The 27081-nt window shown below is 32.8% G+C and overlaps 3 pseudogenes; all 3 read left to right on the forward strand.

The window, feature by feature from the left end:
- The first annotated feature begins 2907 nt into the window (after positions 1 to 2907).
- LOC148193302 (sugar transport protein 10 pseudogene) lies at positions 2908 to 4688 on the forward strand (annotated as a pseudogene).
- A 2963-nt stretch (positions 4689 to 7651) lies between these two features.
- LOC148193303 (sugar transport protein 10 pseudogene) lies at positions 7652 to 9431 on the forward strand (annotated as a pseudogene).
- A 15305-nt stretch (positions 9432 to 24736) lies between these two features.
- On the forward strand, positions 24737 to 26517 carry LOC148193304 (sugar transport protein 10 pseudogene; annotated as a pseudogene).
- The last annotated feature ends 564 nt before the right edge of the window (positions 26518 to 27081 follow it).

The following is a 27081-nucleotide window of genomic DNA, read 5'->3' on the forward strand; positions in this document are numbered from 1 at the left end:
GATTAGATTGGTCAAGTACTTCATTTACTCGTACCAACAAAATTTCTATCATTTTCTCAAACAGCTCATTGTAATTACATAATTCCTACGATTTGTAATAGATATACTCATCCAACATCAAATTTTTTTTATACTACATAATATTTGTAATAATAGTTTAGAATATTGTTTGGATTTTGCTAGGTTTTGTCTTAAGCCTGATTTTAATGATAAAATATTTAAATTATTAACAACTCAAAGGATTCAATGCATGTCCATGACAAGTTATTATTGGACAAAGAAACACGATGTGAGTGTTCTAAGATATGTTTTGGCTAGAAAAAATCGCATTCTCGGTTTCTATGACAAAGGTAAAAGAACGGGGGAATAAAAGAAGTGAGTTTACCCAATGGACGAGTTAATGGATGGATAATGGCTTTAAACTTCACAAAAAATTAGATATTATTTTACGATCACTTATGTTGTTTAAATATCAATTACCACTTAGTGTTTAAATTTAGTGAGAACTGAAATTGGTGTGAAATTATAATTCCGATATTTGAGTTGAGCAAATAACTAATTTACAAATTAAAATTTTATCATGAAATCCAATTCCATTTTGATATCTCAAAACGAGGACAGTTATGTGCTAAAACTATGTTAGGTTTGACAAATAAAAGAAGAAAGAGTGCATTAAGAGATGGAACAAATGAAAATATTGGTTTTTTTTTTCTTTTAAGGGCGTTTCTCTTTCTACAGGGACTTTTTCTATTTGGATGTGAGTGTTCTAAGATACTTTTTACCAAGAAAATAATCACATTCACATTTTCTATGATAAGGGTAAAAAAATGAAAGAATAAAAGAAGTAAGTTTAATCAATGAACGAGCTAATGCATGGATAACGTCTTTAAACCTTACAAGAAGCATATATTATTTAAATGTTAACTTATAGTGTTTAAATATCAATTACCACTTATGTAAATAGTGTTTAATTTTAGTTTGAATTGAAACCGGTGTGAAATTAGAATTTTGATATTTGAGCAAATAACTAGGTTACAAATTAACATTTTATCTTGAAATCGAATTCCGTTTTGATATCTCAAAATTAGGGTAGTTATGCCGTAAAGTTGTGTTAGGTTTGACAAATAAAACAATAAACAGTAAATTAATTGTGGTGGTTGGTGGCCGCCACCATCAAATTAAGAGATTGAACACATGAAAATATTGAAGTTTTTATTTTGGTTTTGGTTGAAGAATAGTTATGTTTCCTAACTCAAGTAAAAGAAGAAGAATTTCTTAATTTTATTTTACAAAATTAGATTTCCAAAGAATGAGAACGCATTTATATTTGAACTTACGGGAGGTAAATGAAAGGAAAAGTTCTTTTAAATACTTAAAATATCAATGAAAATATTGACATGCTCATCTAAACGAATATTACTTATTGTTACCAACTTTATGATGGAGGTAGAATAGTTAACGGAATTTAATTTAATAGAACTTGAAAAATTATAACTAAACATAGAAGAGTATGACTTGTTCACATGGATTGGAAACCCAAAATAGGTTTTATGTATTGAATGCTTCAGAGTTTGTATGTACCAATTTAGGGTATCATCGACATAGAGTTTCACAATAAATCTTTCAAGAGTTTTTTTATTTTATTTAAGTTTGTCTCATGTGTTTACATTATATCATCAAATAAGTTAAATTGATGATCATATTAAGGTCAACGAAATCTTTGGATTCGTTCATGATTTAGGTCATCCAAGCGATAACCTCTTACATTAAGACAGTCATAGTCATGAGATGTTATGGCCGATAACTTTTTATTGTGAGATCCTGTTGTTGATACTATTTTATTGTAGGATTTTTAAGACAATAACAAAGTCTACAATTAATGACACCTTTGTTACATTGGTTTTTATTGTTGTCATCAAATGCCGAAACCAAGTTATCAATACTAACTAACAAAAATAAAATAAAACAGAATCATTAAAAGAAAAAAGGAATTAGTTGGAGAAATAAAACGAAGATAATACTAACTAAAACTAAGGATCCTTTCATGAAAAATAAATTATTTAAGTCAAATATGTACAAATTTGTTTTGTTGGAACTTGTTTTCTTTTCTAGTCCTCCAAACATGTTAATGAAATTTCCTTTCAGTTCTTTTTTCTTAAGTTTTGGTTACTTATGAACTTTCTTATTTAATTTTTTTCTTTTTGGTTCAAACTATAAGCTTGGTGCACCGATTTTTTTTTTTAGAATATATTGTTGTAATAGATTCACAAATTTATTTTTCTCTTCTTTTTTATGTGACTTGAGGTTTAGAATCGAGTATTAGAAAGTCAATTATTTCTTTTGTGCAAGAGACAAACAACAAGAGTACTCAACTGTCTCTTAAATAAGTTGTGCATACATTTTCTTTCATCAATTATTCAAAATTTCAGTAAAAGCAGTTTAGTTTATGAAATTAAAGTTTTGTTATTTTTTTTAATAAATTCTTATAAACGCAATATTAACTCGTATGAACAAATAAGTTGAGTATTAATCGATGTTCTTTAATTATAAACAAATTATTATCACCCATAACGACGAAATTAACCTTGGTTTATAAAACCACGACTCTTTAAATTTTCACTAACTAGTTCTTATCTTAAGTCCTTAAAATAACTTATGAGTTCTAACGTGAAACAAATAACAATACACACCAGTTTGGCTATTAACAACATGATAGATAATTAGAAGCATAAAAATATATTATATTGTTGGCGAAGTTATTTTAATTTTATAACTCATCCTTATCCGTTAGATGTTATTATTAGCATATTTTAGATTATAAAACAAGTTCCTAAAATCTGATATGCAGAAAAAGAAAGAAAGTTTAAGAGAAAGAAAGAGATCCAATTAAAATATAACATTTTAAAGATGGCAGGTGGAGCTTCTGCTACTCTAGAAAATGGAAGACAATATGAAAGTAAGATCACGTTATTCGTGTTGGTCACATGTTTTGTAGCAGCCATGGGCGGTCTACTGTTTGGTTATGATCTTGGAATCACGGGAGGAGTGACTTCCATGGAACCATTCTTATTAAAATTCTTTCCGAGTGTTTATAAAAAAATGAAAGATGAGTCTCTCCATGAAAGTCAATACTGCAAATTTGACAACGAACTCCTTACTTTGTTCACCTCTTCTTTATATCTTGCTGCATTGGTAGCTTCTTTCTTTGCTTCCACCACCACAAGAATGATGGGACGCAAGACCTCTATGTTTGCAGGTGGTTTATTCTTCCTTGTTGGTGCGTTGTTGAACGGTTTTGCAGTCAATATTGAAATGCTCATCATAGGTCGATTATTACTTGGTTTTGGTGTTGGATATTGTAATCAGGTAAGGCTTTGCATCATTGTCAATGCTTTCCAATTTGGTTATATGACTATGGGGAAACCTTCATTATTAAATTGTTTTTAACATTTCCTTTTTCTTTTTTGTTATTATTATTTCCAATAGTCTGTACCTGTCTACTTGTCTGAAATGGCTCCAACATCGATAAGAGGTGCACTTAACATTGGATTTCAAATGATGATCACAATTGGCATATTGGTTGCAAACCTTATTAATTACGGCACTGGAAAACTAGAATATGGTTGGAGAATTTCTTTAGGTGCTGGTGCAGTTCCTGCAATCATGCTATGTGTAGGATCTCTTTTCTTAGGTGACACCCCTAACTCCTTAATCGAAAGAGGTAAAAAAGAAGAAGCTAAGAAAATGTTGCAAAAGATTCGTGGCGTGGATAATGTTGACGAGGAGTTCCAAGACCTCGTTAATGCGGCTAAAGCAGCCAAAGATGTTGAACATCCATGGAAGAACATTACAAAACCAAAATACAGACCTCAACTCACTTTTTGCTCTCTGATTCCCTTTTTCCAACAATTCACTGGCATCAATGTCATCATGTTTTATGCTCCTGTCCTCTTTAAAACTTTAGGCTTTGGAAACGATACTTCCCTTATGTCTTCAGTTATCACTGGAGGCGTTAATGTGGTTGCAACTTTTGTTTCCATTTTCTCTGTGGACAAGTTTGGAAGAAGGATATTGTTCCTCGAAGGTGGGATTCAAATGCTTATTTGTCAGGTAAAAACCTTAACCTAATTGATAAATAATGTTTGTTATTTTAATATTTAAAAATAACAGTTTTATCACTAAATTCATTCGTTACCGTGAACAACTAATTTTGAAATTCATAATATGTGTAGCTTGCTGTCGGAATCATGATTGCTCTAAAGTTTGGAGTGAGTGGTGAAGGCTATTTTACCAATGGAGAAGCAGGTCTTCTCTTATTCTTTATATGTGCGTACGTTGCAGCATATGCATGGTCTTGGGGTCCACTAGGTTGGTTGGTTCCTAGTGAAATATGCTCTCTTGAGGTTCGATCTGCAGGTCAGGGCACCAATGTTGCTGTAAACATGTTATTTACCTTTGTCATTGCCCAAGTTTTCCTAACCATGCTTTGTCACTTGAAGTTTGGTCTTTTCTTCTTCTTTGCTGGATTTGTGCTTATCATGACCATTTTTGTTGCCTTGCTCCTGCCTGAGACAAGGAATATTCGAATTGAAGAAATGAATCAAGTTTGGAAATCACATTGGTTTTGGGGGAAATTTATTCCGGATGATGTAGCCACTGGTGGTCATCCTCGTATGACTACAGTTTGAGATTAGATTGGTCAAGTACTTCATTTACTCGTACCAACAAAATTTCTATCATTTTCTCAAACAGCTCATTGTAATTACATAATTCCTACGATTTGTAATAGATATACTCATCCAACATCAAATTTTTTTTATACTACATAATATTTGTAATAATAGTTTAGAATATTGTTTGGATTTTGCTAGGTTTTGTCTTAAGCCTGATTTTAATGATAAAATATTTAAATTATTAACAACTCAAAGGATTCAATGCATGTCCATGACAAGTTATTATTGGACAAAGAAACACGATGTGAGTGTTCTAAGATATGTTTTGGCTAGAAAAAATCGCATTCTCGGTTTCTATGACAAAGGTAAAAGAACGGGGGAATAAAAGAAGTGAGTTTACCCAATGGACGAGTTAATGGATGGATAATGGCTTTAAACTTCACAAAAAATTAGATATTATTTTACGATCACTTATGTTGTTTAAATATCAATTACCACTTAGTGTTTAAATTTAGTGAGAACTGAAATTGGTGTGAAATTATAATTCCGATATTTGAGTTGAGCAAATAACTAATTTACAAATTAAAATTTTATCATGAAATCCAATTCCATTTTGATATCTCAAAACGAGGACAGTTATGTGCTAAAACTATGTTAGGTTTGACAAATAAAAGAAGAAAGAGTGCATTAAGAGATGGAACAAATGAAAATATTGGATGTTTTTTTTCTTTTAAGGGCGTTTCTCTTTCTACAGGGACTTTTTCTATTTGGATGTGAGTGTTCTAAGATACTTTTTACCAAGAAAATAATCACATTCACATTTTCTATGATAAGGGTAAAAAAATGAAAGAATAAAAGAAGTAAGTTTAATCAATGAACGAGCTAATGCATGGATAACGTCTTTAAACCTTACAAGAAGCATATATATTATTTAAATGTTAACTTATAGTGTTTAAATATCAATTACCACTTATGTAAATAGTGTTTAATTTTAGTTTGAATTGAAACCGGTGTGAAATTAGAATTTTGATATTTGAGCAAATAACTAGGTTACAAATTAACATTTTATCTTGAAATCGAATTCCGTTTTGATATCTCAAAATTAGGGTAGTTATGCCGTAAAGTTGTGTTAGGTTTGACAAATAAAACAATAAACAGTAAATTAATTGTGGTGGTTGGTGGCCGCCACCATCAAATTAAGAGATTGAACACATGAAAATATTGAAGTTTTTATTTTGGTTTTGGTTGAAGAATAGTTATGTTTCCTAACTCAAGTAAAAGAAGAAGAATTTCTTAATTTTATTTTACAAAATTAGATTTCCAAAGAATGAGAACGCATTTATATTTGAACTTACGGGAGGTAAATGAAAGGAAAAGTTCTTTTAAATACTTAAAATATCAATGAAAATATTGACATGCTCATCTAAACGAATATTACTTATTGTTACCAACTTTATGATGGAGGTAGAATAGTTAACGGAATTTAATTTAATAGAACTTGAAAAATTATAACTAAACATAGAAGAGTATGACTTGTTCACATGGATTGGAAACCCAAAATAGGTTTTATGTATTGAATGCTTCAGAGTTTGTATGTACCAATTTAGGGTATCATCGACATAGAGTTTCACAATAAATCTTTCAAGAGTTTTTTTATTTTTATTTAAGTTTGTCTCATGTGTTTACATTATATCATCAAATAAGTTAAATTGATGATCATATTAAGGTCAACGAAATCTTTGGATTCGTTCATGATTTAGGTCATCCAAGCGATAACCTCTTACATTAAGACAGTCATAGTCATGAGATGTTATGGCCGATAACTTTTTATTGTGAGATCCTGTTGTTGATACTATTTTATTGTAGGATTTTTAAGACAATAACAAAGTCTACAATTAATGACACCTTTTGTTACATTGGTTTTTATTGTTGTCATCAAATGCCGAAACCAAGTTATCAATACTAACTAACAAAAATAAAATAAAACAGAATCATTAAAAGAAAAAAGGAATTAGTTGGAGAAATAAAACGAAGATAATACTAAAAAACTAAGGATCCTTTCATGAAAAATAAATTATTTAAGTCAAATATGTACAAATTTGTTTTGTTGGAACTTGTTTTCTTTTCTAGTCCTCCAAACATGTTAATGAAATTTCTCCTTTTTGAAGCATAATACTAAATAAAATTAATAATTTAAAAAATAGGTATTTTCCTTTCAGTTCTTTTTTCTTAAGTTTTGGTTACTTATGAACTTTCTTATTTAATTTTTTTTTTTGGTTCAAACTATAAGCTTGGTGCACCGATTTATTTTTTTTAGAATATATTGTTGTAATAGATTCACAAATTTATTTTTCTCTTCTTTTTATGTGACTTGAGGTTTAGAATCGAGTATTAGAAAGTCAATTATTTCTTTTGTGCAAGAGACAAACAACAAGAGTACTCAACTGTCTCTTAAATAAGTTGTGCATACATTTTCTTTCATCAATTATTCAAAATTTCAGTAAAAGCAGTTTAGTTTATGAAATTAAAGTTTTGTTTTTTTTTTAATAAATTCTTATAAACGCAATATTAACTCGTATGAACAAATAAGTTGAGTATTAATCGATGTTCTTTAATTATAAACAAATTATTATCACCCATAACGACGAAATTAACCTTGGTTTATAAAACCACGACTCTTTAAATTTTCACTAACTAGTTCTTATCTTAAGTCCTTAAAATAACTTATGAGTTCTAACGTGAAACAAATAACAATACACACCAGTTTGGCTATTAACAACATGATAGATAATTAGAAGCATAAAAATATATTATATTGTTGGCGAAGTTATTTTAATTTTATAACTCATCCTTATCCGTTAGATGTTATTATTAGCATATTTTAGATTATAAAACAAGTTCCTAAAATCTGATATGCAGAAAAAGAAAGAAAGTTTAAGAGAAAGAAAGAGATCCAATTAAAATATAACATTTTAAAGATGGCAGGTGGAGCTTCTGCTACTCTAGAAAATGGAAGACAATATGAAAGTAAGATCACGTTATTCGTGTTGGTCACATGTTTTGTAGCAGCCATGGGCGGTCTACTGTTTGGTTATGATCTTGGAATCACGGGAGGAGTGACTTCCATGGAACCATTCTTATTAAAATTCTTTCCGAGTGTTTATAAAAAAATGAAAGATGAGTCTCTCCATGAAAGTCAATACTGCAAATTTGACAACGAACTCCTTACTTTGTTCACCTCTTCTTTATATCTTGCTGCATTGGTAGCTTCTTTCTTTGCTTCCACCACCACAAGAATGATGGGACGCAAGACCTCTATGTTTGCAGGTGGTTTATTCTTCCTTGTTGGTGCGTTGTTGAACGGTTTTGCAGTCAATATTGAAATGCTCATCATAGGTCGATTATTACTTGGTTTTGGTGTTGGATATTGTAATCAGGTAAGGCTTTGCATCATTGTCAATGCTTTCCAATTTGGTTATATGACTATGGGGAAACCTTCATTATTAAATTGTTTTTAACATTTCCTTTTCTTTTTTGTTATTATTATTTCCAATAGTCTGTACCTGTCTACTTGTCTGAAATGGCTCCAACATCGATAAGAGGTGCACTTAACATTGGATTTCAAATGATGATCACAATTGGCATATTGGTTGCAAACCTTATTAATTACGGCACTGGAAAACTAGAATATGGTTGGAGAATTTCTTTAGGTGCTGGTGCAGTTCCTGCAATCATGCTATGTGTAGGATCTCTTTTCTTAGGTGACACCCCTAACTCCTTAATCGAAAGAGGTAAAAAAGAAGAAGCTAAGAAAATGTTGCAAAAGATTCGTGGCGTGGATAATGTTGACGAGGAGTTCCAAGACCTCGTTAATGCGGCTAAAGCAGCCAAAGATGTTGAACATCCATGGAAGAACATTACAAAACCAAAATACAGACCTCAACTCACTTTTTGCTCTCTGATTCCCTTTTTCCAACAATTCACTGGCATCAATGTCATCATGTTTTATGCTCCTGTCCTCTTTAAAACTTTAGGCTTTGGAAACGATACTTCCCTTATGTCTTCAGTTATCACTGGAGGCGTTAATGTGGTTGCAACTTTTGTTTCCATTTTCTCTGTGGACAAGTTTGGAAGAAGGATATTGTTCCTCGAAGGTGGGATTCAAATGCTTATTTGTCAGGTAAAAACCTTAACCTAATTGATAAATAATGTTTGTTATTTTAATATTTAAAAATAACAGTTTTATCACTAAATTCATTCGTTACCGTGAACAACTAATTTTGAAATTCATAATATGTGTAGCTTGCTGTCGGAATCATGATTGCTCTAAAGTTTGGAGTGAGTGGTGAAGGCTATTTTACCAATGGAGAAGCAGGTCTTCTCTTATTCTTTATATGTGCGTACGTTGCAGCATATGCATGGTCTTGGGGTCCACTAGGTTGGTTGGTTCCTAGTGAAATATGCTCTCTTGAGGTTCGATCTGCAGGTCAGGGCACCAATGTTGCTGTAAACATGTTATTTACCTTTGTCATTGCCCAAGTTTTCCTAACCATGCTTTGTCACTTGAAGTTTGGTCTTTTCTTCTTCTTTGCTGGATTTGTGCTTATCATGACCATTTTTGTTGCCTTGCTCCTGCCTGAGACAAGGAATATTCGAATTGAAGAAATGAATCAAGTTTGGAAATCACATTGGTTTTGGGGGAAATTTATTCCGGATGATGTAGCCACTGGTGGTCATCCTCGTATGACTACAGTTTGAGATTAGATTGGTCAAGTACTTCATTTACTCGTACCAACAAAATTTCTATCATTTTCTCAAACAGCTCATTGTAATTACATAATTCCTACGATTTGTAATAGATATACTCATCCAACATCAAATTTTTTTTATACTACATAATATTTGTAATAATAGTTTAGAATATTGTTTGGATTTTGCTAGGTTTTGTCTTAAGCCTGATTTTAATGATAAAATATTTAAATTATTAACAACTCAAAGGATTCAATGCATGTCCATGACAAGTTATTATTGGACAAAGAAACACGATGTGAGTGTTCTAAGATATGTTTTGGCTAGAAAAAATCGCATTCTCGGTTTCTATGACAAAGGTAAAAGAACGGGGGAATAAAAGAAGTGAGTTTACCCAATGGACGAGTTAATGGATGGATAATGGCTTTAAACTTCACAAAAAATTAGATATTATTTTACGATCACTTATGTTGTTTAAATATCAATTACCACTTAGTGTTTAAATTTAGTGAGAACTGAAATTGGTGTGAAATTATAATTCCGATATTTGAGTTGAGCAAATAACTAATTTACAAATTAAAATTTTATCATGAAATCCAATTCCATTTTGATATCTCAAAACGAGGACAGTTATGTGCTAAAACTATGTTAGGTTTGACAAATAAAAGAAGAAAGAGTGCATTAAGAGATGGAACAAATGAAAATATTGGATGTTTTTTTTCTTTTAAGGGCGTTTCTCTTTCTACAGGGACTTTTTCTATTTGGATGTGAGTGTTCTAAGATACTTTTTACCAAGAAAATAATCACATTCACATTTTCTATGATAAGGGTAAAAAAATGAAAGAATAAAAGAAGTAAGTTTAATCAATGAACGAGCTAATGCATGGATAACGTCTTTAAACCTTACAAGAAGCATATATATTATTTAAATGTTAACTTATAGTGTTTAAATATCAATTACCACTTATGTAAATAGTGTTTAATTTTAGTTTGAATTGAAACCGGTGTGAAATTAGAATTTTGATATTTGAGCAAATAACTAGGTTACAAATTAACATTTTATCTTGAAATCGAATTCCGTTTTGATATCTCAAAATTAGGGTAGTTATGCCGTAAAGTTGTGTTAGGTTTGACAAATAAAACAATAAACAGTAAATTAATTGTGGTGGTTGGTGGCCGCCACCATCAAATTAAGAGATTGAACACATGAAAATATTGAAGTTTTTTTTTGGTTTTGGTTGAAGAATAGTTATGTTTCCTAACTCAAGTAAAAGAAGAAGAATTTCTTAATTTTATTTTACAAAATTAGATTTCCAAAGAATGAGAACGCATTTATATTTGAACTTACGGGAGGTAAATGAAAGGAAAAGTTCTTTTAAATACTTAAAATATCAATGAAAATATTGACATGCTCATCTAAACGAATATTACTTATTGTTACCAACTTTATGATGGAGGTAGAATAGTTAACGGAATTTAATTTAATAGAACTTGAAAAATTATAACTAAACATAGAAGAGTATGACTTGTTCACATGGATTGGAAACCCAAAATAGGTTTTATGTATTGAATGCTTCAGAGTTTGTATGTACCAATTTAGGGTATCATCGACATAGAGTTTCACAATAAATCTTTCAAGAGTTTTTTTTATTTTTATTTAAGTTTGTCTCATGTGTTTACATTATATCATCAAATAAGTTAAATTGATGATCATATTAAGGTCAACGAAATCTTTGGATTCGTTCATGATTTAGGTCATCCAAGCGATAACCTCTTACATTAAGACAGTCATAGTCATGAGATGTTATGGCCGATAACTTTTTATTGTGAGATCCTGTTGTTGATACTATTTTATTGTAGGATTTTTAAGACAATAACAAAGTCTACAATTAATGACACCTTTTGTTACATTGGTTTTTATTGTTGTCATCAAATGCCGAAACCAAGTTATCAATACTAACTAACAAAAATAAAATAAAACAGAATCATTAAAAGAAAAAAGGAATTAGTTGGAGAAATAAAACGAAGATAATACTAACTAAAACTAAGGATCCTTTCATGAAAAATAAATTATTTAAGTCAAATATGTACAAATTTGTTTTGTTGGAACTTGTTTTCTTTTCTAGTCCTCCAAACATGTTAATGAAATTTCTCCTTTTTGAAGCATAATACTAAATAAAATTAATAATTTAAAAAATAGGTATTTTCCTTTCAGTTCTTTTTTCTTAAGTTTTGGTTACTTATGAACTTTCTTATTTAATTTTTTTCTTTTTGGTTCAAACTATAAGCTTGGTGCACCGATTTATTTTTTTAGAATATATTGTTGTAATAGATTCACAAATTTATTTTTCTCTTCTTTTTTATGTGACTTGAGGTTTAGAATCGAGTATTAGAAAGTCAATTATTTCTTTTGTGCAAGAGACAAACAACAAGAGTACTCAACTGTCTCTTAAATAAGTTGTGCATACATTTTCTTTCATCAATTATTCAAAATTTCAGTAAAAGCAGTTTAGTTTATGAAATTAAAGTTTTGTTATTTTTTTTAATAAATTCTTATAAACGCAATATTAACTCGTATGAACAAATAAGTTGAGTATTAATCGATGTTCTTTAATTATAAACAAATTATTATCACCCATAACGACGAAATTAACCTTGGTTTATAAAACCACGACTCTTTAAATTTTCACTAACTAGTTCTTATCTTAAGTCCTTAAAATAACTTATGAGTTCTAACGTGAAACAAATAACAATACACACCAGTTTGGCTATTAACAACATGATAGATAATTAGAAGCATAAAATATATTATATTGTTGGCGAAGTTATTTTAATTTTATAACTCATCCTTATCCGTTAGATGTTATTATTAGCATATTTTAGATTATAAAACAAGTTCCTAAAATCTGATATGCAGAAAAAGAAAGAAAGTTTAAGAGAAAGAAAGAGATCCAATTAAAATATAACATTTTAAAGATGGCAGGTGGAGCTTCTGCTACTCTAGAAAATGGAAGACAATATGAAAGTAAGATCACGTTATTCGTGTTGGTCACATGTTTTGTAGCAGCCATGGGCGGTCTATGATAACAGTTGAAAAACTGTTATTTTCATGCTTAAAATTGATACTAAAAGCACCTTTAGACTTAGAAACTAGCTTGAAATCATGCCTTTTGTTTATATTTTCAGAAATAAGAGAGCTGGACAGGTTTTATGCTTGATTTAAGTGTTTTTGTGCAGGTTTTGAGGTGAATTTGGTGAAAGAAGTGAAGAATGAGAGAGATGATATTAGAAAGACAAGAAAGAGTGCAAAAGTAGAAGCCGAAGGCACCGCTCAGCGGCATTTTACCGCTGAGCGGCACTCAGGAGGTTGCGGGAGTCCATCGCTGAGGGGCAAACTGGCCGCTGAGGGGAAGAAACGTGAAGCGCAATCACCGCTGAGCGGTATTTACCGCTGAGCGGCACTTTATGGACTTGGGCTTTTATAATCTTTTTGTAACTCTAGATTAGTATTTAAGGCTTGCACGTCCTTTAGTTAGGATCTTTGGCAGAAACGAGGCAAACACTCTCTCTTTCACCCCTTTGAAGGAGGATCTTGGATGCTCAGGCTACCTCTTCACCTTTATTGGGTTTTATTCTTTCATACTTTCATTGTTATTCATCTAGGTTCACCATGATATGGTGAACTAACCTTGTATGTTTGTTGGGGAAATCAATGTAATCTCTTGAAGCTCTCATATATGGATTTGTTGAATACATCTTTGAATTAAGACATATGCTTTCTTTTCATCATTAGTTAGGGTTTTTCCTCTTTGCTCAATGCTTGCATTGTTTAACTCATTCTAATGCATGATTATTGGTTTTGTTGATACGGACACGTACGGGAAATCTAGATCCGGGGAATTTCTCCCAATTTTACTGACAATATTATATTGGTTGCCTAAGCTCCTGCGGTAATGAACTAATCATTAGGAATGCTAGGAATTGTATGAACTATTTGATTAGGAGAAGCCATCTAGAATGGTACATTAGTGAGTGGCATTAACAATGATGATTTGAATGATGAATTCCTAAAATATATGAGAGTGGATGAGATGAAATTGACCCCCAACAACATATTCATTCATTTAATCCATTGAAAGTGTTTATCTATATCTTTGCCATTGATCAATTCATGCATACATGTTTATTTTCTGTCTTGCATTTTAAACTCAAATATTTCGTTTGTAAGTCTTAGTTAATCAAGAAACCACATAACTAAACTAGGCCGTGAGTCCTTTGGGAAGACGATACTTGGTCTTACCAGTTTTATTACTTGAACGATTCGGTCATACTTGCCGATTGTGAAACAAGTTTGTGACATCATATTTTGGTGCTTACAAATTTGTCCATCAAGTTTTAGGCGCCGTTGCCGGGGACTCGTGGTTTAAACTGGTTAATTTGTGTGATTATTGATTATCTTTGACTTATTTTTTTATTTTTTTTTATTTTTTTTTTATTTTTTTTTTTAAAATTTCGAATTTTTTTTTATTTTATTTTATTTTTCTGTTTATATTTTTCAGTTTGTATTTTATTTGATTTTTATTTTATCTTTCTTTTCTGTTTTCTGTTTTTCTGTTTTCTGTTTTTATTTTCTGTTTTTTATTTTTCGGTTTTTATTTGATTTTATTTATCTTTTTAGATTAGATTTTATTTTATTTTATTAGATTTATTTTTGTTATCTTTTTAGGTTAGATTTTATTTTATTCTTATTCTATCTTTTAGGTTAGGTTAGATTTTATTTTATTTTATTTTTAGATTAGATTTTATTTTTTTTAGATTAGGTTTTATTTTATTTTTATTTGATTTTATTTTATTTATGTTTTATTTTTCGTTTTTATTTCTATCTTCTTATCTTTTTCAATTATATCCTTGATTTTTTTTTCTTTTCTCTATCTTTTTGTGCTAACAATTGTTTTTAGGGTTTTGTGCCTAATGTCTGCAGAATGCAATTTGGTCAAGAGTTTAACTATAGGGGCACTCAATTCTACCAAAGTAATCTCAACCAATGGTGGGAACCTCACTCAAGCATGGATCAAAGCCAATTTTGGCAAGCTGCTGGACAATTTGAGAACCAACCACAACAACAATGGCAGCAAAACCTTTCTATCAGGAAAGTTTGGAGGACACCCTTCAACGATTTTTGAAAAATTCCGACTCTACTCAGAAAAGCATTGAAGAATCATGTAAAAGATGGAGATGCAACTTCGTCACATTAGTCAGATATTGATGATGTTAATACTGATGTTAACCTTAAGGAGGAAGGGCAAGTCAATCACTGAAAGTGACAAGATTCTTGATGAGGAAAAATAGAGGGAGATGAGGAAAGGGTAGAGAGAAAAGAGAAAGAAGAGTTGAGTGAGAAAGATAAAGATGAAGAAAAAGAAAAGAATTGGTTGAGAGAAAGAGAGAAGAAAATTTGTGTGAAGATAAAGAAGTTGAGGAGAAAAAGAGAAAGGAAGAAAAAAATAAAAGAAGAGAAAAAGAGAAAATTTAGGGAGAGAAAAAGGAAGAAAAAGAAGATGAGAGGAAAGAAGAAGAAATCACATGAAAAATCACATCCTCATCTAAAGAAGAATCATAGGAAGGAAAAGAAATTTAAGTGCTTTATGGAAATCTTCAAGAAATTGGAGATTAAAGTTCCTATGATTGAGACATGCAACAGGTTCCTGGTTTGATCAAATTTCTGAAGAAGTTCAGTAGAAAGAAGAAAAGAAGAAGGAACTTGAGCTTGGGTCAAGCTAATGACGTTAAAAGAGCGCTTGCTGGGAGGCAACCCAGTGATTTAAAACTTTTGATTTGGTTTTGTAATTTTAATTTGTGAACATTATTTTGTATTATTTTGTTGGATAGCATCTACTGAAGGATGCTAGGTGGTTAAGTATCTACTGAAGGATACTAAGTTTGTAACACCTACTGATGGGTGTTGGTGAGAAATTTTGCACCTACTGATGGGTGCTGGTAAGTTTGAAACACCTACTGATGGGTGTTGGTGGATTTTGGGTCAGGCTCGTGACGTTAAACAAGCGCTACCTGGGAGGCAACCCAGTTGATTGATTGTTTTCTGTTTGTTTTTTTTAGGATTTGCATAAGCATTTTTAACATTGAATTGCAGGGAACCTATGAGGGGTATGCTAGGAAGGCACGTAGGTCAAGAAAAGAAGGAGAAGGGCACATCACGAAAGTGCCGCTGAGCGGCAATTACCGCTGAGCGGTACTATCGCAGATGGGCTTAAGTTCCCCTTAGCGGAACCCGAGCCCATTGGGGTATTTTTAAACCCTAAGCTGCGCGTTTTTACATCTTTCAAGCTCTTCTCTGCACAAACTTCCACACTCCTCTAGGTTTTCCACATCTTTTACTCTTCCCTCTTTAGAAAATTTCTCTTCCACTCACTTTTCACTAGTGTGCCATCAAAGTTTGGGGTTGGAAGAGAGCATTCTAGTTTGGAAGCATTCTCATATCATCTAGCATCTCCACCCAAGTAAGTAAAATGCATTTTGTTCATTCTAGGGTTCTTGAATTTGAATGTGATTGTCAAAGCATGAATATTAGGGGTTTTAGTTTCTATGCATGATTTGATGATATATTTGATGTTTGAACCGATTAAACTGCTTGATTATGAACTGGAAAACTGAAAATTGCATTTGGGTGGAGTTAGGACAGTTTTAAAAAGAGATTTGCAAAAATCTGCAGATCACCGCTGAGCGGCATTTACCGCTGAGCGGCACTCTGCCAGATTTGTTTTTCTGGTTTTTGCGTGTTTGAATGTGGCACTGGTGGCGCTGAGGGGAAATTCTGGCCCTCAGCGGTGGTTTAGCTTCGAAAGGAGTTGTGTTCTGTTTACTAATGATTAACATCATGTTCTGTGGTTTTGGATTTGTTTGAATGCAGGAATGGCATCCTCTTCAGGAAAGAGATTGAAAACCATGGCAACCAAGAGAAAGGAAAAGGAACCAGAGCAGCCCCATAATGGCAGGTTCCTCTCTAGGAAACATGAGAAGCACTTTAGGGTGGTTCAGGACAGGAGACTTCTAATGGAGAGAAAGGTTGGAATGATACCTAACTTTGCTCCTCAATTTGGAGAGCAAGTGTTAGGGAATGATTGGGGAAGCTAGCCACTTATCCATCACCTGCCAACATAGCTGTGGTGAAAGAATTCTACACCAATGCAAAGAAGATTGGTGATTATCCAGCTGAGAATTATTTGGGCTATGTTAGAGGCCATGCTATCAGGTATGATCCTGACTCCATCAATAACTTTCTGGATACTGTGTGGGCTGGTGAGCAATGCCAGTTTGCTCTTAGCATGGAGGAAGGTGCTGACTTTGAGGATGTGAGAGAGTATTGTGCATACCTGGAGGACACTTCCAAAGGAATAGATCTGGCTCAGTGGTTAACATTAGGAGGACAGATTTGACTCCTCTTGCAAAGTATTGGATGGCATTTTCTCATGCCAACATTCAGCCATGTTCACATGTGTCAGATATTACTCTCAGCAGGGCACTATTCATCTACTGTGTTATCAGAAACTTGAATGTTAATATTGGGCAGGTGATAGCTGATGAGATTAGTGTGTGTGCTAACACCTCAAACAACAAAGCACCACTGGGACATCCTTCTTTGATCACTCACCTTTGCAAGCTAGCTGGGGTGGACACTTCTGTTCCACCATTTGAGAGGCCAAGAAAAGCTATAGATGAGGCCTATTACAGACAGTACTGTGGAGGTGAGGAGGCAGCCCAGCCAGTGCCACCACGCCAGGCTCGTAGAGAGAGAAGGCCAGCACAGAGCAGGACTTCTGCTGATACTCATGAGGCAGAACCATTCCAGATGAGGGACATGTATATGTCTCTTATAGGTGCTCAGTTGCAGTCCATCCACAGAGGGCAGGTGGCCACGGCTGAGATGATAGTGGGGATGTATGATACCCCTCCAGCACACAGGTGGACTATGGATGAATTCCATAATGTGGTAGCTTGGCCAGAAGAACCAGTATATGGAGGAGCTGGAGCAGCTGAAGCTTCAGCCAGAGATATGGAGAAGATGAAGCAGAGGAGGAGGATGCATTTGATGAAGATGATGATGAAGAGGAAGAGGAAGATACAGAGAGCTCGGACTGATGAGGAGCTGAGATAGCATTTACTGATGAATGCTATCATATGATTATGCTTTTGTGGTTTAAGTTTTCTGAACTTATTTGTTTTTGTTTTTAGATTAGGGTTTGATGTACTCTATTGAACACCTGGTTTTTATGATGGTTTGCTATTAACTGTGATTGTGTGATAAGTAATGCTTGATGATGCTTATTGATTGATTGATGTTGAGATGATGTGCACATTAAAATGCTTATACAGGTGATTCACAAGCTTTGTGAACAAATGCATAATATCATGATTGTGATTGTGAAATTAAGCAGGATGTGCATGTCAAATGTGAATGAGCTTATATGTGAGGTTTTGAGCTCCAGAGTTGTTATTGTTGAATGCTATTACTTTGAAAGCATGAATGACTTTGCCCAGGTTTTCTATGATTGAATCAATTGCTTGTTTTGCATCATATGATCAAAGGCCGTGTTTTTGAAACCCTTTTTATTGGCCAAATTCATAAAGTTAGCCTTCTAAAAGAGAACACGTTGTGTTCTATCCTTTGAACCCTTAGCCTTAAATATACACTGAACACCCTTGATTGAAAATCTTTACCTTGAGTTAAGTAGAAGATCTTGTGTGGTATTGTTAAATGTTCAAGTTTGGGGTTATTGGGGAAACATGAAAAAGGAAAAAGCATTGAGCTAAGAGCTAAAAAGTAAGAATATGCAAAGAAAAGAAAAGAAAAAGAAGCAAAGCTCAATGCAAATGCAAAAGCAAAGGCAAAAGAAAGTTGGGAATGAATAAGAAGATTGTGTTGTTATGATTCTCTTAACTCAAGGATTTTGTGATCCAGAAAAACCAATTTTCTTGTTAGCCCAGCCACATTATAAGCCATTGAAAAGTCCTTGTGATGATGCATGCTTGTGAATGTATTTGATTGTGGTTAAATGAAAGGCAAAGTTGATTCATGTGACATTGTGATAGTGGAGTGAATGAGTGAAACACTTTACCTCTTATACACTTGTGTGTTGAGTGAAACACTTTACCTAGTGAGGAAATTCCATAAGCACATGAACATCCATGCTTAATTGATTGATCATTCATGAAAAATAGCATTTGTTGGAATTTAAATGACTTTGTGAACACTAAAGCATGTGCACATCTTGATTAACTCTTGGTCTAAGTTTGAGTGAAGTTATTACTTATCTTGAAAAGAGGATTTTGAATGAGTGAACCATCATATGAATTGGTTGGAGATGGAGTTACATTTTGTTTGCTTGAGGACAAGCAAAGTTCTAAGTTTGGGGTTGTGATAACAGTTGAAAAACTGTTATTTTCATGCTTAAAAGTGATACTAAAAGCAACCTTTAGACTTAGAAACTAGCTTGAAATCATGCATTTTGTTTATATTTTCAGAAATAAGAGAGCTGGACAGGTTTATGCTTGATTTAGTGTTTTTGTGCAGGTTTTGAGGTGAATTTGGTGAAAGAAGTGAAGAATGAGAGAGAGGACATTAGAAAAGACAAGAAAGAGTGCAAAAAGGAGAAGTCGAAGGCACCGCTCAGCGGCAAACTACCGCTGAGCGGCACTCAAGAGGTGGCGTTGGAACCGCTGAGGGGCAAATGGCCGCTGAGGGGAAGAAAGAAGACGCGTAACCACCGCTGAGCGGTAAATGGCTGAGCGGCACTTTTTGGGCTTGGGCTTTTGTAATCTTTTGTAACTCTAGATTAGTATATAAGGGCTTGCACGTCCTTTAGTTAGGATCTTTGGCAGAAACGAGGCAAACACTCTCTCTTTCACCCCTTTGAAGGAGGATCTTGGATGCTCAGGCTACCTCTTCACCTTTATTGGGTTTATTCTTTCATACTTTCATTGTTATTCATCTAGGTTCACCATGAATATGGTGAACTAAACCTTGTATGTTTGTTGGGGAATCAATGTAATCTCTTGAAGCTCTCATATATGGATTTGTTGAATACATCTTTGAATTAAGACATATGCTTTCTTTCATCATTAGTTAGGGTTTTTCCTCTTTGCTCAATGCTTGCATTGTTTAACTCATTCTAATGCATGATTATTGGTTTTGTTGATACGGACACGTACGGGGAAATCTAGATCCGGGGAATTTCTCCCAATATTTACTGACAATATTATATTGGTTGCCTTAAGCTCCTGCACTCATGAACTAATCATTAGGAATGCTAGGAATTGTATGAACTATTTGATTAGGGAGAAGCCATCTAGAATGGTACATTAGAGAGTGGCATTAACAATGATGATTTGAATGAGAATTCCTAAAATATATGAGAGTGGATGAGATGAAATTGACCCCCAACAACATATTCATTCATATTTCCATTGAAAGTGTTTATCTTTGTCTTTGCCATTGATCAATTCATGCATACATGTTTATTTTCTGTCTTGCATATTAAACTCAATATTTCGTTTGTAAGTCTTAGTAATCAAGAAACACATAACTAAACTAGGCCGTGAGTCCTTTGGGAAGAACGATACTTGGTCTTACCAAGTTTTATTACTTGAACGATTCGGTCATACTTGCCGATTGTGAAACAAGTTTGTGACATCATATTTTGGTGCTTACAAATTTGTCCATCAGTCTACTGTTTGGTTATGATCTTGGAATCACGGGAGGAGTGGACTTCCATGGAACCATTCTTATTAAATTCTTTCCGAGTGTTTATAAAAAAATGAAAGATGAGTCTCTCCAGAAAGTCAATACTGCACATTTGACAACGAACTCCTTACTTTGTTCACCTCTTCTTTATATCTTGCTGCATTGGTAGCTTCTTTCTTTGCTTCCACCACCACAAGAATGATGGGACGCAAGACCTCTATGTTTGCAGGTGGTTTATTCTTCCTTGTTGGTCGTTGTTTGAACGGTTTTGCAGTCAATTTTGAAATGCTCATCATAGGTCGATTATTACTTGGTTTTGGTGTTGGATATTGTAATCAGGTAGGCTTTGCATCATTGTCAATGCTTTCCAATTTGGTTATATGACTATGGGGAAACCTTCATTATTAAATTGTTTTTAACATTTCCTTTTCTTTTTTGTTATTATTATTTCCAATAGTCCTGTACCTGTTACTTGTCTGAAATGGCTCCAACATCGATAAGAGGTGCACTTAACATTGGATTTCAAATGATGATCACAATTGCATATTGGTTGCAAAACCTTATTAATTACGGCACTGGAAAACTAGAATATGGTTGGAGAATTTCTTTAGGTGCTGGTGCAGTTCCTGCAATCATGCTATGTGTAGGATCTCTTTTCCTTAGGTGACACCCTAACTCCTTAATCGAAAGAGGTAAAAAAGAAGAAGCTAAGAAAATGTTGCAAAAGATTCGTGGCGTGGATAATGTTGACGAGGAGTTTCCAAGACCTCGTTAATGCGCTAAGCAGCCAAAGATGTTGAACATCCATGGAAGAACATTACAAAACCAAAATACAGACCTCAACTCACTTTTGCTCTCTGATTCCCTTTTTTCCAACAATCACTGGCATCAATGTCATCATGTTTTATGCTCCTGTCCTCTTTAAAACTTAGGCTTTGAAACGATACTTCCCTTATGTCTTCAGTTTATCACTGGAGGCTTAATGTGGTTGCAACTTTTGTTTCCATTTTCTCTGTGGACAAGTTTGGAAGAAGGATATTGTTCCTCGAAGGTGGGATTCAAATGCTTATTTGTCAGGTAAAAACCTTAACCTAATTGATAATGTTGTTATTTTAATATTTAAAAATAACAGTTTTATCACTAAATTCATTCGTTACCGTGAACAACTAATTTTGAAATCATAATATGTGTAGCTTGCTGTCGGAATCATGATTGCTCTAAAGTTTGGAGTGAGTGGTGAAGGCTATTTTACCAATGAAGAAGCAGGTCTTCTCTTATTCTTTATATGTGCGTACGTTGCAGCATATGCATGGTCTTGGGTCCACTAGGTTGGTTGGTTTCCTAGTGAAATATGCTCTCTTGAGGTTCGATCTGCAGGTCAGGGCACCATGTTGCTGTAAACATGTTATTTACCTTTGTCATTGCCCAAGTTTTCCTAACCATGCTTTGTCACTTGAAGTTTGGTCTTTTCTTCTTCTTTGCTGGATTTGTGCTTATCATGACCATTTTTGTTGCCTTGCTCCTGCTGAGACAAGGAATATTCGAATTGAAGAAATGAATCAAGTTGGAAATCACATTGGTTTTGGGGGAAATTTATTCCGGATGATGTAGCCACTGTGGTCATCCTCGTATGACTACAGTTTGAGATTAGATTGGTCAAGTACTTCATTTACTCGTACCAACAAAATTTCTATCATTTTCTCAAACAGCTCATTGTAATTACATAATTCCTACGATTTGTAATAGATATACTCATCCAACATCAAATTTTTTTATACTACATAATATTTGTAATAATAGTTTAGAATATTGTTTGGATTTTGCTAGGTTTTGTCTTAAGCCTGATTTTAATGATAAAATATTTAAATTATTAACAACTCAAAGGATTCAATGCATGTCCATGACAAGTTATTATTGGACAAAGAAACACGATGTGAGTGTTCTAAGATATGTTTTGGCTAGAAAAAATCGCATTCTCGGTTTCTATGACAAAGGTAAAAGAACGGGGGAATAAAAGAAGTGAGTTTACCCAATGGACGAGTTAATGGATGGATAATGGCTTTAAACTTCACAAAAAATTAGATATTATTTTACGATCACTTATGTTGTTTAAATATCAATTACCACTTAGTGTTTAAATTTAGTGAGAACTGAAATTGGTGTGAAATTATAATTCCGATATTTGAGTTGAGCAAATAACTAATTTACAAATTAAAATTTTATCATGAAATCCAATTCCATTTTGATATCTCAAAACGAGGACAGTTATGTGCTAAAACTATGTTAGGTTTGACAAATAAAAGAAGAAAGAGTGCATTAAGAGATGGAACAAATGAAAATATTGGATGTTTTTTTTCTTTTAAGGGCGTTTCTCTTTCTACAGGGACTTTTTCTATTTGGATGTGAGTGTTCTAAGATACTTTTTACCAAGAAAATAATCACATTCACATTTTCTATGATAAGGGTAAAAAAATGAAAGAATAAAAGAAGTAAGTTTAATCAATGAACGAGCTAATGCATGGATAACGTCTTTAAACCTTACAAGAAGCATATATATTATTTAAATGTTAACTTATAGTGTTTAAATATCAATTACCACTTATGTAAATAGTGTTTAATTTTAGTTTGAATTGAAACCGGTGTGAAATTAGAATTTTGATATTTGAGCAAATAACTAGGTTACAAATTAACATTTTATCTTGAAATCGAATTCCGTTTTGATATCTCAAAATTAGGGTAGTTATGCCGTAAAGTTGTGTTAGGTTTGACAAATAAAACAATAAACAGTAAATTAATTGTGGTGGTTGGTGGCCGCCACCATCAAATTAAGAGATTGAACACATGAAAATATTGAAGTTTTTATTTTGGTTTTGGTTGAAGAATAGTTATGTTTCCTAACTCAAGTAAAAGAAGAAGAATTTCTTAATTTTATTTTACAAAATTAGATTTCCAAAGAATGAGAACGCATTTATATTTGAACTTACGGGAGGTAAATGAAAGGAAAAGTTCTTTTAAATACTTAAAATATCAATGAAAATATTGACATGCTCATCTAAACGAATATTACTTATTGTTACCAACTTTATGATGGAGGTAGAATAGTTAACGGAATTTAATTTAATAGAACTTGAAAAATTATAACTAAACATAGAAGAGTATGACTTGTTCACATGGATTGGAAACCCAAAATAGGTTTTATGTATTGAATGCTTCAGAGTTTGTATGTACCAATTTAGGGTATCATCGACATAGAGTTTCACAATAAATCTTTCAAGAGTTTTTTTATTTTTATTTAAGTTTGTCTCATGTGTTTACATTATATCATCAAATAAGTTAAATTGATGATCATATTAAGGTCAACGAAATCTTTGGATTCGTTCATGATTTAGGTCATCCAAGCGATAACCTCTTACATTAAGACAGTCATAGTCATGAGATGTTATGGCCGATAACTTTTTATTGTGAGATCCTGTTGTTGATACTATTTTATTGTAGGATTTTTAAGACAATAACAAAGTCTACAATTAATGACACCTTTTGTTACATTGGTTTTTATTGTTGTCATCAAATGCCGAAACCAAGTTATCAATACTAACTAACAAAAATAAAATAAAACAGAATCATTAAAAAAAAAAGGAATTAGTTGGAGAAATAAAACGAAGATAATACTAACTAAAACTAAGGATCCTTTCATGAAAAATAAATTATTTAAGTCAAATATGTACAAATTTGTTTTGTTGGAACTTGTTTTCTTTTCTAGTCCTCCAAACATGTTAATGAAATTTCCTTTCAGTTCTTTTTTCTTAAGTTTTGGTTACTTATGAACTTTCTTATTTAATTTTTTCTTTTTGGTTCAAACTATAAGCTTGGTGCACCGATTTATTTTTTTTAGAATATATTGTTGTAATAGATTCACAAATTTATTTTTCTCTTCTTTTTTATGTGACTTGAGGTTTAGAATCGAGTATTAGAAAGTCAATTATTTCTTTTGTGCAAGAGACAAACAACAAGAGTACTCAACTGTCTCTTAAATAAGTTGTGCATACATTTTCTTTCATCAATTATTCAAAATTTCAGTAAAAGCAGTTTAGTTTATGAAATTAAAGTTTTGTTATTTTTTTTAATAAATTCTTATAAACGCAATATTAACTCGTATGAACAAATAAGTTGAGTATTAATCGATGTTCTTTAATTATAAACAAATTATTATCACCCATAACGACGAAATTAACCTTGGTTTATAAAACCACGACTCTTTAAATTTTCACTAACTAGTTCTTATCTTAAGTCCTTAAAATAACTTATGAGTTCTAACGTGAAACAAATAACAATACACACCAGTTTGGCTATTAACAACATGATAGATAATTAGAAGCATAAAAATATATTATATTGTTGGCGAAGTTATTTTAATTTTATAACTCATCCTTATCCGTTAGATGTTATTATTAGCATATTTTAGATTATAAAACAAGTTCCTAAAATCTGATATGCAGAAAAAGAAAGAAAGTTTAAGAGAAAGAAAGAGATCCAATTAAAATATAACATTTTAAAGATGGCAGGTGGAGCTTCTGCTACTCTAGAAAATGGAAGACAATATGAAAGTAAGATCACGTTATTCGTGTTGGTCACATGTTTTGTAGCAGCCATGGGCGGTCTACTGTTTGGTTATGATCTTGGAATCACGGGAGGAGTGACTTCCATGGAACCATTCTTATTAAAATTCTTTCCGAGTGTTTATAAAAAAATGAAAGATGAGTCTCTCCATGAAAGTCAATACTGCAAATTTGACAACGAACTCCTTACTTTGTTCACCTCTTCTTTATATCTTGCTGCATTGGTAGCTTCTTTCTTTGCTTCCACCACCACAAGAATGATGGGACGCAAGACCTCTATGTTTGCAGGTGGTTTATTCTTCCTTGTTGGTGCGTTGTTGAACGGTTTTGCAGTCAATATTGAAATGCTCATCATAGGTCGATTATTACTTGGTTTTGGTGTTGGATATTGTAATCAGGTAAGGCTTTGCATCATTGTCAATGCTTTCCAATTTGGTTATATGACTATGGGGAAACCTTCATTATTAAATTGTTTTTAACATTTCCTTTTTCTTTTTTGTTATTATTATTTCCAATAGTCTGTACCTGTCTACTTGTCTGAAATGGCTCCAACATCGATAAGAGGTGCACTTAACATTGGATTTCAAATGATGATCACAATTGGCATATTGGTTGCAAACCTTATTAATTACGGCACTGGAAAACTAGAATATGGTTGGAGAATTTCTTTAGGTGCTGGTGCAGTTCCTGCAATCATGCTATGTGTAGGATCTCTTTTCTTAGGTGACACCCCTAACTCCTTAATCGAAAGAGGTAAAAAAGAAGAAGCTAAGAAAATGTTGCAAAAGATTCGTGGCGTGGATAATGTTGACGAGGAGTTCCAAGACCTCGTTAATGCGGCTAAAGCAGCCAAAGATGTTGAACATCCATGGAAGAACATTACAAAACCAAAATACAGACCTCAACTCACTTTTTGCTCTCTGATTCCCTTTTTCCAACAATTCACTGGCATCAATGTCATCATGTTTTATGCTCCTGTCCTCTTTAAAACTTTAGGCTTTGGAAACGATACTTCCCTTATGTCTTCAGTTATCACTGGAGGCGTTAATGTGGTTGCAACTTTTGTTTCCATTTTCTCTGTGGACAAGTTTGGAAGAAGGATATTGTTCCTCGAAGGTGGGATTCAAATGCTTATTTGTCAGGTAAAAACCTTAACCTAATTGATAAATAATGTTTGTTATTTTAATATTTAAAAATAACAGTTTTATCACTAAATTCATTCGTTACCGTGAACAACTAATTTTGAAATTCATAATATGTGTAGCTTGCTGTCGGAATCATGATTGCTCTAAAGTTTGGAGTGAGTGGTGAAGGCTATTTTACCAATGGAGAAGCAGGTCTTCTCTTATTCTTTATATGTGCGTACGTTGCAGCATATGCATGGTCTTGGGGTCCACTAGGTTGGTTGGTTCCTAGTGAAATATGCTCTCTTGAGGTTCGATCTGCAGGTCAGGGCACCAATGTTGCTGTAAACATGTTATTTACCTTTGTCATTGCCCAAGTTTTCCTAACCATGCTTTGTCACTTGAAGTTTGGTCTTTTCTTCTTCTTTGCTGGATTTGTGCTTATCATGACCATTTTTGTTGCCTTGCTCCTGCCTGAGACAAGGAATATTCGAATTGAAGAAATGAATCAAGTTTGGAAATCACATTGGTTTTGGGGGAAATTTATTCCGGATGATGTAGCCACTGGTGGTCATCCTCGTATGACTACAGTTTGAGATTAGATTGGTCAAGTACTTCATTTACTCGTACCAACAAAATTTCTATCATTTTCTCAAACAGCTCATTGTAATTACATAATTCCTACGATTTGTAATAGATATACTCATCCAACATCAAATTTTTTTTATACTACATAATATTTGTAATAATAGTTTAGAATATTGTTTGGATTTTGCTAGGTTTTGTCTTAAGCCTGATTTTAATGATAAAATATTTAAATTATTAACAACTCAAAGGATTCAATGCATGTCCATGACAAGTTATTATTGGACAAAGAAACACGATGTGAGTGTTCTAAGATATGTTTTGGCTAGAAAAAATCGCATTCTCGGTTTCTATGACAAAGGTAAAAGAACGGGGGAATAAAAGAAGTGAGTTTACCCAATGGACGAGTTAATGGATGGATAATGGCTTTAAACTTCACAAAAAATTAGATATTATTTTACGATCACTTATGTTGTTTAAATATCAATTACCACTTAGTGTTTAAATTTAGTGAGAACTGAAATTGGTGTGAAATTATAATTCCGATATTTGAGTTGAGCAAATAACTAATTTAC

The sequence above is a fragment of the Vigna umbellata genome, chromosome 9 (assembly GCF_029865625.1).
Source record: "Vigna umbellata cultivar VRB3 chromosome 9, Vumbellata_1.0, whole genome shotgun sequence".
Classification (NCBI taxonomy): Eukaryota; Viridiplantae; Streptophyta; class Magnoliopsida; order Fabales; family Fabaceae; genus Vigna; species Vigna umbellata.